The sequence below is a fragment of the Monodelphis domestica genome, chromosome 3 (assembly GCF_027887165.1).
Source record: "Monodelphis domestica isolate mMonDom1 chromosome 3, mMonDom1.pri, whole genome shotgun sequence".
Lineage (NCBI taxonomy): Eukaryota > Metazoa > Chordata > Mammalia > Didelphimorphia > Didelphidae > Monodelphis > Monodelphis domestica.
Window position 1 is genome coordinate 102,983,179 of NC_077229.1, and position 12,645 is coordinate 102,995,823.

The 12,645-nt window shown below is 36.8% G+C and overlaps 1 long non-coding RNA gene across 1 annotated transcript in view; it reads left to right on the forward strand.

Annotated features, from left to right (window-relative positions):
- LOC103102772 (uncharacterized) overlaps nucleotides 1-12,645 on the forward strand; it is a 31,252-nt gene that overhangs the window by 1,069 nt on the left and 17,538 nt on the right. The window lies entirely within an intron of this gene.

The window sequence follows — 12,645 nt, forward strand, 5'->3', positions numbered from 1 at the left end:
ACATGTACCGTCATGCAAAATACATTTTCATATTAGTCATCTTGCAAAAGAAAACACAAAGTCAAAAACAAAAACAAAGCCCCAAGAAAAACAAAGTTAAAAGTTTGCTTCAATCTTCATTCAGATTTCATCATTCTGAATAGATCAGATAACATTTTTCATTCTGAATAGATCGGAAAACATTTTTCATCATAAACTCTTTGCAATTATCTTGGATAATTAAATTGCTGAGAATAACTAGTCATTAAGAGTTGATTATTGTATAAAATTGGTGTTACTGTATACAATGTTCTCTTGGTTCTGTCCACTTCACTTCGTATCAGTTCAAATGAATCTTTCCATGTTTTTCTGAAACCATTCTACTTGTCATTTCTTATAATAAAATAGTATTCCATGACAATCGTTGAACAACCCCCCAATTTATAATTCTTTGCCACCCCAAAAACTGCTGCAATAGATCTAGTTAATATTGCCAGAACACAGTCTTATAGCCCATTGGTCAAAGTTACAAATTACACTCTAGGATGCTTAGATTAGTTTACAATCCACCAACAGTGTAGTAGTATCTCAATGTCCCAGTTTTTCCACATTTCCTCCAACATTTGTAATTTTCCTTTTCTGTAATTAGTCAATCTGATTGGCGGGAGATGGTACCTTAGACTTGTTTTAATTTGCATATTTCTAATCAATAGTTATTTAGAGCATTTTTTTCATATGACTATGATAGCTTTGATTTTTTCTTCTGAAAACAGTTTTTTTCCTATCCTTTGACCATTTATTAATTGAGGAATGACTGTTATTTTTATAAATTTGATTCGGTTCTCAGTATATTTGAGAAAGGAGGCCTTTGCAGAGAAAACTTGTAAAAAATGTTTTTCTCAGTCTTTTCTTCTATTCATGACTGCATGGGAGTTTTTGTGCAAAAATTTTTAAATTTAATGTAATCAAAATTACACCTTTTTTGTCCTGTAATGCTCTGTCTTGTTTGGTCATAAATTCTTCCCTTATCCATAAATCTGACAGGTAAAGTTTTCAATGCTCTCCAATTATCTTATGATATTACTCTTTATGTCTAAATTATGTACCCATTTTGACCTTATCTTGATATACCGTGTGAGATGTTGCTCTATACCTAGTTCCTGGGAAACTGCTTTCCAGTTTTTCTAACAATTTTTGTCAAATAGTGAGTTCTTGTCCCAAAAGCTTGAATCATTGGATCATTGCATATGTTTTCAGATTTTTTTTGATATATGGATCAGATTTGCTGGTTGGTTTTTCTCTTCCCCTTTTTCTAAAAAAAAAAAAAAATATATATATATATATATATATTTTTTTTTTCCAGGTCTGGGAAGGAGGAGGGAAGAAAAGGGAGACAATTAGGATCGTATAACTTCAGAAAACTTATATGGAAATTTGTTTTTTCATGTAATTGGTAAAATAAATATTTTCATGATAAAAATTTCTTTGTTATATGGGATTGGACAAAATTGAGATTATATTAAAACAAAAGATATCAGTAAAACTTATGTATAATTAGAATTTTGAACCCCAGAACTCTCTCACCCAGAATTCCATGTTCCTTCTCACATTTAGTGCTAATGTAGGGAGGATATAAATTTTGTGTAGCTCCGCCCTTGCTCTCTTCTCCCAGAAACGTGGCTGTGGTGGTAGGGTGAGGTGAGAGGCAGAAAAATTTTACTCAGAAGTAAAATTTACTTAGGTTTTTACTTTTGTTCTTTTTATTTCCTCTACTTCAAGTGATTATTAATAAATTTTATCAAATATAATACTTGGAGTTATTGGATATTAATTTAAATTTTACATTGTTGGTGACCAGAAGTCTGGAGTTATAGGACCCGAGTTCCACTCTAAGTTGTAGAGCAGTTTTTAAGGACAGATTAGCTTTAGAAGCCTCCAGCAGTTTCTGCTTTCCACAAGCTACTGCAGTTTGCACCATCACTCCCCTCACTCCTGCTGCGGCCTCCCTACCACTGCTATTTGCTGGAAGGTTTGAGAGCTGTTTGGAAGCACCTTATTTTTCCTGCCAGGAGGGTGAGATCCAAATCCCCTGGGGCTACCCTTTCCTACATCCACATGGGTCTCAAGCCTGCACTACCTGCTTGTCCGCAGGGGAAAACAGCATGGAGTAGCCAAACCATGCTATCCACCCTGTTGTCTGGCTAACCTAGGGGGGCCTCCATGCTCCTGGCTGTAGGGGTGGGGACTGAGGTGTCACATGGCCACTGGCTTTACCTCTAATGGGGAGGGGAAGGAAGAATACTAGGGTAGCACCATCTATGGACAGGAAGTAGAATTGCAATCATGGTCCAGTTTCCTACTTATCTCAAACAGTCACCGTTCCCAGAGAGCATTACTGCTTGCACAGCTCACAGTTTTGGGATATATTTCCTTGCTGCTGTTCCTGGGAGTTCTTGTATTGATTGGATACCTTGCAGTTGATAGCTTGAGTAATCTTGAGATTCAGAGGGAAGAGTTATCTCCCTATATCTCCTTGCCATTTTGGCCTGCCCAGGGTATGCAACACATCCAATATGGGATTCATCCATACTATGCTCAGTGTGGGAATCTGACACTATATGGGGAACCCCAGAAGTGTGACCAAAGGAATCTAAATGGTTGATAATACTCAGGAGGGGAAGGAACCTTAAGGAGTCTGGAGGTAAATTTTAAGCCTTTTCAGACTCTTTTTGCCTTATTGATGTTAACTGTTTCAGTTTGTTCCCTTCCAAATAGTGAAGAAGTCTCTGTAATGAAGCTATCAGAAATGGAGAAAAGAACTCTTGAATTCAGTGCCTGTATCCTGTCACATATATTGTATTTGCTGATTGTTTTAAAATTTAATTTTGTTTTTTAAGTTCACATATCGATCTAATCTAATATCTTCTGTTATACTGTGTCATTTTCAGCTACTGTGTTTTGGTCATTAGCTATATGTTCTGTTACATTGTCTTTATTTGTACCCTCACCCTATGACTGGACTGGAGAAAATGCCATTATAAAAGTTCATAAACAACTTGGACAAATCCTTTTCCATGACAAGACCATAGGTCCTTATGGATGCTGGGTTTGTCACCAGATCCATTGAGGTCACATGTTGCCTAAATAGCCTTTTGTTCTTTTTTGCCTTTCTTGATTGTCACATAAATGATGATGGATGGACTCCATCAAATTGGTTAATCCTGTATACAACCTTTGTAGAATTTAATGAGCTAAAAATCTCAATTGATTTTAAGGAGTATTCAGAAGTGATTTTCAGATATCTAGTAGCACCACTACCTCTGACTGATCATTTGCCTACCTTTGAGTTGTTTGTAACAAGAGGTAAGGGTCCATTTAGTAGCTGAAGTCAAGTGCTATAGAACTATTGTAGTCCCCATCTCCACATTTACAAAAATGTAATGGATGAGATATCAGAAGTGATTTTCACTATTTTAGTCCTAGCCTCCACATTGCAATGAATGTGGCATATAAAGACATGCCTTTGATGGCTGTACAATCTCATACTAGAGGAGGGAGATTTCCCAAGGGGCTTGGTTATCCCATGATGGATTATAATCTTATCCAGGAAGTGGGAAGGTTTTGCCAGGGGGCTTTGTAACCCCTAGATGTTTTTTTTATATTTGTACTCTTCAGCTACCCTTCCACCAAAATTGTCTAGATTCTTGGTGACATTTTAGAGCCAAAATGTTTTCATCAGCAGAACAGAGATTTGTTTTTTTCTGGGCTCTCCTGCCATATTTTTGTATTATGGCAGTAATAGACTTTGTTATAAATATATTTGGCAAGGTTGAAAGATTGGCTAGATCTGGAGAACTCAGACAAGTATCCATGAGTTCATAGGGTTTTGTTTGTTTGTTTTTAACCTTTACTTTCCATCTTAGAATCAATACTAGGTATTGGTCTCAAGGCAGAAGAGTGGTAAGGGCTAGGCAATGGGGGTCAAGTGACTTGCCCAGGGTCACACAGTTAGGAAGTGTCTGAGGCCAGGTTTGAACCCAGGATCTCCCATCTCTGGGCCTGTGAATCCTAATGATAGTGGATTTGCTTGCTATTGTCATTATTTGGGTTATTATGATTTCGGGGAATTTTGGTACTTCTTTGAATGTGCATTAGCTGCTGTTCTACCGTTTTAAAAAAGCTATTACTTGGTGAAAATGATGTGCACTCATACTGTGGATCATGGCCAAGTTAAAAAGGAAATGGATCTCATTTTCCAGTAAGAAAACCTTTGTATTGTGCCTCTCCTTCACTAACACAGTGTGTCACTGATTGTGAAATATATATTTTAATTGTTTTAAATTTTATTATCGTTTTTCCTTGTATGTGCAATAGAGTATTTGAATTTCCTTTTTGCTCTCATTTTTTGTACTTGAAGCACGTTACCAGTATTAATGGTTTTTTGATTTTGCACTAGGATAAATTTAAAATGTCCATTACCCCTAATGTCAATGCATACCCAAAAGCTGTAGATTATGGAAACCTGCCATTGATTGTTAAATATTATGGGACTTTGATTAATGATTATGTCTGATTCCAGGAGAAGGGATCACAAAAGAGCCACTGCACAGTGCCAAGGAGTACAAGGTCAAGGAGACCAACCAATCCCATTGGGATTGATGAGATTCTGCACCAAAACAGGGGACTTAAACTTATTTAGGGTTTGAGGAATCAGCTGTTTGCAAAGTCAAATGTAGGATTCCCTTTTGCCAGATCCAGACTTCTACCAAGTACCTCAGTTGGGCTGCCATTTTGGCTCCCATATTCCTGAGAGCAAAGGTAAAATAAGACCAGGGAATGCTATTTCCCTTTTGCTTCAAAAATCTAGTCCGTTTTCTCTTTCTTTTATAGTATGGTAGTTTTCTGTAGTCCTGGCTGCTGACTGAGTAAATGCAAAATTGCTACTATAGGCTTGTGGGACATAAATCATTTTAATTGGGCCCTGATTCTAGGACCTGTTATAGGTTTATTTTTCCTTACTTAGAATTGTTATACATGAGACTTTGATATTTTGTTTCATCCAAAAGTTACTTTTTTCTCTTTTATTTGGGTTTTTTGATGTTTTTTATTTTCTTTTTAACAATTAATTCATATACCTCATAACTCAGCCCTGTATTCTGGAGTGACCCATGCGTTGGTCAACACCCTCCTCAGGGGAGATTGTATTATTATCCTATAATGCAAAGTTTGAATTCTTTTGAGAGTAATTTTAGGATAAGAAACCTGCTACCTCCCTGAATCAAGAAAGTGAACTGTTTGGAGAAGGCACCATGAAGATGTCTGCAGAAACCACACACTGCACCAAAAGATCCAGAATGAACTTTGGGATGTAGTAAATTGAACTGTGGGGGTTGAACGCATTTATTTTGAATGTAAATTCTTATGCCAAACGGGACTGCCCCAATTGACTTTTTGTCAATGTGCCCACCACTCTGGTTTTGCTTTCTTTCTCTTTTATTTCCCTCTTATCTACAAATTATTGTAATTTCCCCTTAGAAAGTACAATATTGCATGTACCTCTAGTTAAAGATCTTTAGAGGTATAAGTTGGTTATGTGCATTGATTCATTGGGGAAACTAGACATATAAATCTGGACGATTTCTACATGCTCATTTTCCAGTGGAATCACAGGGAGGGAGGGTTGCATAATTAGAATTTTGAATGCCAGAATTCTCTCTCTCAGCATTCCATGTTCCTTCTCACATTATGTGCTAATGTAGAGAGGATATAAGTTTTGTGTAGCTCCACCCTTACTCTCTTCTCTCAGAAAGCATGGCTGTGGAGGTGGGATGAGGTGAGAGGCAGGCAGGAAAATTTTACTCAGGTGTTTTAACTTAGATTTTTACTTTTGATCTTTTGATTTATTCTACTTCAATTGATTATTAATAAACTTTATAAAATATAATACTTGGGGTTACTGGATATTAATTTTAATCTTACTTTTTAAAAAGTTGTTATACATCTAGAAATTCTCCAAAGGAATGAGTAACAATTGTAAGCAAGGACTCAAAGGGAAATATGGATTTTCCACAGACTACATGAATGCTGAGAAGAGATGAAGCAAGAGATAAAAAATGAAATAAAAGCTTTTGAGAAAAAAATTGGCAGAATAAAAAAAGTTGTAAACCTTGCCTAAGAAATGGACTCCCTAAAAATGAGAATAGACCAAACAGAAATCAATGTCTCCTTGAGGTAGGAAAAAATGTTAGAATCATAAAAAAGGATTGAAAAAATTAGAGAAAATGTAAGTTATCTGATATTAAAATAGATAACCTGGAAACAGGTCAGGAAAGAAAACTGAAGAATCGTTGTACTGTTTGAAACCATGATTATATATAAAAAAAAAAAAACTTGTACACTATTTCAAGAAATCACAAATGCAAACTGCCCAAATAAATTAAAATGATAGGTCAAATTGCAGGCAGAAATTACCTCATAAGGGGACTCTGGAAAGGAAAATCCCAGAAATGTTTTACTCAAAATTCAAAGCTCTTAAATAAAAGCAAAATATATAGTGCATGCATATAGAAAGAAGCAATTAAAGTATCAAGGAGCTAGGACAGCTATGTGGCTTAGTGGATAGAGCACATGACCTGGAGATGGGAGGACTTGAGTTCAAATGTGGTCTCTGACATTGTCCCAGCTGTGTGACCCTGAGAAAGTCACTTAATCCTATTTGTCTAGTCCTTGTCCTTTTGTCTTAAAGCTATTCCTAAGATAGAAAGTAAGGGTTAAAAAAAAAAGTACCAAGGAACTACCCTGGAAATCATCACATAAACCCTGGGAAGTATCTTGTATAAATGAAAAGAGATCATGAAATAAAATATTTCAAAAGATAAAAATGATAGGTTAATAACCAAGAATAAGTTATTCTATAAAACAGCATATAATTCTACAGGGGGGGAAATGCAAAGGTCTCAAACATTTATAATGGAAAGTCCAGACTGAATAAGAACTTTGAAATACAAGCATAAGACTCAAGAGAAATTTAGAAGGAACTTTAATTTGTACAAACGGAAAAGGAATATGTTGTAATGGAGGTTGAGAGAAGCAAGTGGCCCTTAATGTCCTCAAAGGGTATTAAAGAGCATAAAGTAAGAAAAAGAGGACTTGGTGAGGGGGATTGGTTCTGCTCTGTGGTTGGGAAGAGGGTAAAGTGAAGGGAAGGTGTAAAAAGGAGGAAGAAGGGATGGAACTTGTTTCTCATTATTTGGATTACATGAAGGGAATACAAACCTAAAGGAAGGGTAAGTGGGCATCAAGTGAATTTCACTCATTTGAAATGGACAAAGGAGGGCTAAACATATACCCATACAGAGTTTAGTCTAGAAAGACATCAAATTCAACAGGGAAACAAGTGGGGATAAGGAGGAAAGTAGTGTTAAAAAGGGAGGAAAATACCAAGGAGGGAATATTCGCAGAAAATTAACTTTTATGGAGGAGCTTAGGACAAATTAGACCCACTGAGGAAAGCAGCATAAAAAGGCATGCCTGTAAGTTTTCCTGAGATTGCTGGTGAAGCCTGAATCTCTCACACAGAAGCACTGCTGCTCTCGACCAAAAGTCATGTACAAAACTGAACTGTTGCAAATGTCTTATCTGGAGAAATGTTCAAGGCTTGTTGTCAAGGATTTTTTGTAAGCCTCTAAGAGATGTTCATGTTCTGTTCCTGGGAAAGCTTCAGACCTCTTGTACCATCCCCCCCCCCAAGAACTTTGTGATCTCATGGGCAGATATCCAACCAAATGCATGTACAGCTTGATGTACAGAGCTATTGACTATAAAAGTATGTCTGTTGTAAAAAATGGAGATCATGGAACCCATGCATCTTCCCATATGGCCCTTGCTTTTGTTCTCTCTCTCTCTCTCTCTCTCTCTCTCTCTCTCTCTCTCTCTCTCTCTCTCTCTCTCTCTCTCTCTCTCTCTCTCTCTCTCTCTCTCCCTCTCTCTCTCTCTCTCCCTCTCTCTCTCTCTCTCTCTTGCTCGCTCTCTCGCTCTGTCTGTTTGTCTCTGTCTCTGTCTGTCTGTCTCTCATTATCAGAATCCTGACTCTCTCCACATAGTGCCTGCATCAAACTTCCTTGGGGAACTGGGTGGCTCAAGGAAGAGAGCCAGGCCTGGAGTCAGGGGTCCTGAGTTCAAAGTTGGTCTCAGACACTTCCTAGCTGTGTGACCCTGGACAAGTCCCTTAACCCCCATTACCTAGCCCTTACCACTCTTCTGCCTTGGAACCAATACAAGTCAATTGATTCTAAGACAGAAGGGAAGGTTGTTGTTAATAAATAAAAAAAATTTTTTTTAACTTTCTAAACCTGAAAGGGGAAAAAAAGAGCCATAAACAAGAATCTATGGAGCACTTTAGATTGTTCAAGTGGAACAAACTTTGATATGTAAATATAACAAAACATTATTGTACCTAAGAAATGACAAAAGATACTATCTCAGAGCATCATGGGTAGTATAAACTGACACAGGATAAAAATTAAGTAGAAGTCGAACAATTTATTCAAGGATAAAAATAAAGAAAAACAACTTTCAAAGAATTAAGAACTCTGATCAATGCCATGACCAACCATATCTCCAGGAGGCCTGTGATGAAGTGTGTCACTCGCTTCTTGGCAGAGATGTGATAGGTATAAGTGCAAGGAAAATTGTTTTATTTCCTTTATGTTTCTGATCTTAAACAAAGTGATCATATATAATCCTTTAGATACGTAACTGTGATTTTTTAGAAAAAGTTAGACCCAGTTAGTAAACTATGTCCATTATAATAATAGAATATTAACCATACTATTAGAAAGGATATAGTTTGATATATTAGAATATTATAGCAACTAAATTTATAAAGGGCTTCTATTGGAGGAATAAAAACTTCAGGTCTATGTAGTTATCTAGGGAAGCTGAAACCTATGCAGGAGTTGGGTTCATTGGGAATGGTGAGTGGACAGCTGGCCTGATGAGATCATATGTCAAGGTGTTGTTTGATCTTTTAAAGATTTATGACAACCACAGGCTCCCTAGAGTATTATGGCCAAGAAAGGTTACTTTGATCTACTAACCTTGTACTGAATTTAGGACTTTGCATCAAATGTTCCAAACCCTTGTTCCCAAACACTACTGCATGTTTCTTAACATCCTCTGTACTTTCTGCTGTTAATGGCATCCTAATTAGCTCTCAAAAATCTATAAAACATACTGTTTTGCATCCATATAGGGTCTTATCCCAAACTGGGTATGTTAAGATTTCTAGCTTTAATTTACCACAATTAAAGTTTGGATCTTCAGCTCAGAATTACAGGTCAGAGATTTCACTTCCTTTTTCCTTCTTTCTTATTTATTTTTTGGTTTGATTTATCTAGTTCTGATAGGGGAAGGTTGAGGTACCCCACTAGTAGTTTTACCCATCTATTTCCTCCTTAAGCTCCTTTAGTTTCTCCTTTAAAAATCTGGAGGCTATACCATTTGGTATATATATATATATATATATATATATATATATATATATATATATGTTAAATACTGATATTACTTCATTGTCTATAGATTATTTCTAACACAAGGTGCACATCTATTTGTGGACATGATCCCTATGTGGATTCATTTTGCTATTAATATCCCTATTTTACAGTTGTGGAAATTGGAGACAGAAAGCTGCTAAGTGACTTCCCCAAGCTAGTTAAGAGACCAAAACAAGATTTGAATTTGAGTCTTCCAGACTCTTAAGACCAGCATTCTATCCACTCTAATGCCTAGTGACCTTTTATCTTCTTGGAAGTAAACAAGTACTACAAAACACTCAGAAATTCAAGTTGTGAAGTCAGAGAGAAAAATAATTCTGATAAGTAAGAAAACTCATACTCATGTCTAAAGATGATTCATTTGTTTTCAAAACTTAATTTGATGTCAGTATAATTACATTTATAATGCAAAAAGAAAATTTGTTTTAACCAATATTCTGCCCAAAAAAGGATTATATATAAAACTATGAATTTTATACTAGTTGCTTCTTTTAAAAGTATGCAATATAATCGAAACTGTCCTGCTTTTCTGTCTTTCCTTCCATCTTTCTCTTCTCTTCAATATGTTGTGTGTGTGTGTGTGTGGAGTTAATTTGGGAGCCTGTTTTTTGCTACTCACCCCAGAAGTCAAATTCTTAGTTATGGCCCTATTGACTCATGAGCAACCCCTACAATTACATCAATAAATCCCTTGTGGTAGGGTGGGGAAAGAGAAGTGAAGACATATTTATATAGTGCTTGTTCTAAGTACTTTTCAAATATCATCTTACTTAATCCCCAGAAAAACTCTGGGACATAGGGGGCCATTATTATCCCCATTTTACAGTTGAGAAAAGTGAAGCATTAAATTGATTCTAAGACAGAAGGTAAGGTTGTTGTTAATAAATAAAAAAAATTATAAAACTTTCTAAACCTGAAAGGGGAAAAAAAGAGCCATAAACAAGAATCTACGGAGCACTTTAGATTGTTCAAGTGGAACAAACTTTGATATGTAAATATAACAAAACATTATTATACCTAAGAAATGATAAAAGATAAATAATTAAATAATTAATTTAAATAATTTGCTCAGGGTCATGTAGCTGATAAGTACCTCTGGCCAGAGATGAACTCAGGTCTTGAGCTCTGTCCACTGTGCCACCAGGTGCCTCATGTACCTACATCATTTAAAGAAATGGATGTTAAAATTCAAAAACAAAATTATATTTAAGGACACATAGAGAATAGAGGTAGGTAGACCAAAGTATGCCGAGTCCTATAAGAATAGTGTCAGAAGAGGTGACATTCAAAATAAATAAAGAACTTGCTGGTAAGGAATGCCAAGGACAAGGGCATTTTTGATTGGTTTGGGTTTGGTTAGCTGTAGATAGAAAGGGCCTCCACATCCTCTACTCTGCAAATCAGTGCAAAAAAAAAACACCATAAAAAAACAAAAACAAAGAAACAAAGTGGGTGTCCTTGGATTGAGGATATCTAAACAAACTGCTTTGTGGACACTATTTCCAGTTTTTTATCACAAGGAGCAAAGGAAATTTGGTAGGGCCTTACAGAGTGTTCCATGTATTTATATATACCAAGTACACACTCCTCTGGATTATAACAGAAAAGAGTTGTGCTGCCACAAGGGCTGCAGATGAGACTTCTGGGATAGGTGGTGATGTGTGCAGACCTAGAGAAGTCTAGACTTAAAAAAAAGTACCAGAAATAACAATGAAATCAATGCCTAAAATTAGCTCCATCCAGGTTAGGGCTGCCCAAGAAGAGTGTGAGCTGAGACAAATTAGGTTAGGCAGAAGAAACATCATGGAAATAGCAAGTACCCATAGTTCTCGGGCAGTCCTTTGCCCATGCCATAGCAAGACAAAGGGCCAGGGCAGCAGCTGGGAGGCAAAGCACCCTGAGCCTTGTGAGAGGCCCGTAACCAGTGAAATCAACAACATCTGGATGGGGAATGTCAGGGTCACAGCATGGGACAGAGCCAAAAAACTCTGGGTTTGGAACTGTACAAGGAGACAAAGGAACATAGGCCAACATCCAAGTTAACCCCACAGGAAACCAAGCCAGAATGCAGGAATTCCTACAGAGGAGGAGGCTAGTTTCAAGTTCTACAGATCAAAGAGAATCTTAAGAATCATCAGACTACCTAATAAACAGAAACTGTCCAGATATATTAGAACTAGAGGGCAGAGAAAAAAAAATCCACCTGTCTCTTCCTTAAAGCTCAAAATAAAAATTTAGGAATATTGTTGACACAAGAAACACACATGGAGTTTTATGAACTAAGTTGACTAGGAACCAATGCAGCATAATGTTCACCACAACATCACTAAAAACAGTTCTGAAAGGTGGCTGATTATGGTGACCAAACTCCTAATTTTTCTTAGTCTAGGAGAACAGATGACAAAACACATTCTCCTTTCTGTAGAGGTGGGGGACACAAACTATCAAAAGATAGCTGCAACATTAATTGACTTTACTGAACTGTCTTGATTATAAGAGTTGTGGAAAGGGGGGATGTTGATATGATGAATGACTGTGAGGTTAACACAGAAAGTATAAATACAATTTTTTTTTAAAACTCCTACCAGATTCTGCCTCAGAACTGAAACTGACAGGTAAGGGCTAGGCATTGGGGTCAAGTGACTTGCCCAGGGTCACATAGCTAGCAAGTGTCTGATGCTATATTTGAACCCAGGATCTCCTGGATCCAGGTCTGGCTCTCTATTCACTTAGCCACCTAGCTTACCCTATCAATACAACTTTTTTTTCCTTTAGAATACTTCTACATGATTACATGATTCATGATATTCCCCCCTTCCCTCTTATCTCCCAGAGCCAACAAGCAGTTCCACTGGTTATACCTGTATCATTGTTCAATGCCTATTTCCATGCTATTCATATTTGCACCAGGGTGATCATTTACATCCCCCATCATATCCCAATTGACCCATGTGATCAAGCAGTTGTTTTTTTCTTCTGTGTTTCTGCTCCCACAGTTCTTCCTTTGGATGTGGATAGTATTCTTATAAGTCCCTCAGAATTGTCCTGGATCACTGCATTGCTGCTAGGAGAGAAGTCCATTATATTCTATTATACCACAGTATATCAG